Genomic DNA, 844 nt, shown 5'->3' on the forward strand with positions numbered 1-844 from the left:
GCAGCGTTCCTACGGGAAAGTAACGGTAATCTAATTACCGTTTTTGCAATAGTAATCCCTTACTTTACTCGTTACTTGAAAAAAGTAATCAGATTACAGTAACGCGTTACGCGTTACTGCCCATCTCTGGTCACCAGGGTACAGGGGAGACACTCCCCACCGTCTGTCCCCTTCTGGCCACCTGTGCCTCAATTTTATTCCACAACTTAGACATGCACATTACTCACACTCTCATAACACACACATATTAGTGATGGGATTTCCGGCTCTTTCAGCTCCGAACCGGCTCTTCAGGTTGTTTTGTTGCGTTAATAATTTATTATTAACAATAATATAAAATTATGTACAAAAGGAATTACTAATGTAAAAAACAAAAGTGGTTTTATTTATATATGTTTATATATAAATATATGCGGTGGCCCCTAGAGACAAAACACGTACAAACTCCAAAACACAGTTCTAGCATGAACTGAACTTCCAAAACAGAGCTACTAGATCACTTAAATTACACAATTGAAAGCATGAAAGCACATGTGTATTGTTTGTGTATTTATACACAAGCATTCATATACAGTCAAATAATTCTGAGTTTGTACGTGCTTCGGAGTTCATACGTGTTTTTACGTGTTTTGGAGTTTGTATGTGTTTTGTCTGTAGGGGCCACCGTAAATATACTTTTATTTATTCACTCCACATAAAATTTAATAAATAAATCATGTAATACAAAAACCAACTATTCACATTTCAACTTTTAACTATTTAAATCCATCCGTTCGCTTCCGCTTATCCTTTTCAGGGTCGCGGGGGCGCTGGAGCCTATCCCAGCTGTCATAGGGCGAGAGGC

Source organism: Pundamilia nyererei, unplaced genomic scaffold (assembly GCF_000239375.1).
Source record: "Pundamilia nyererei isolate P.nyererei 1_Seehausen unplaced genomic scaffold, PunNye1.0 scaffold00496, whole genome shotgun sequence".
Lineage (NCBI taxonomy): Eukaryota > Metazoa > Chordata > Actinopteri > Cichliformes > Cichlidae > Pundamilia > Pundamilia nyererei.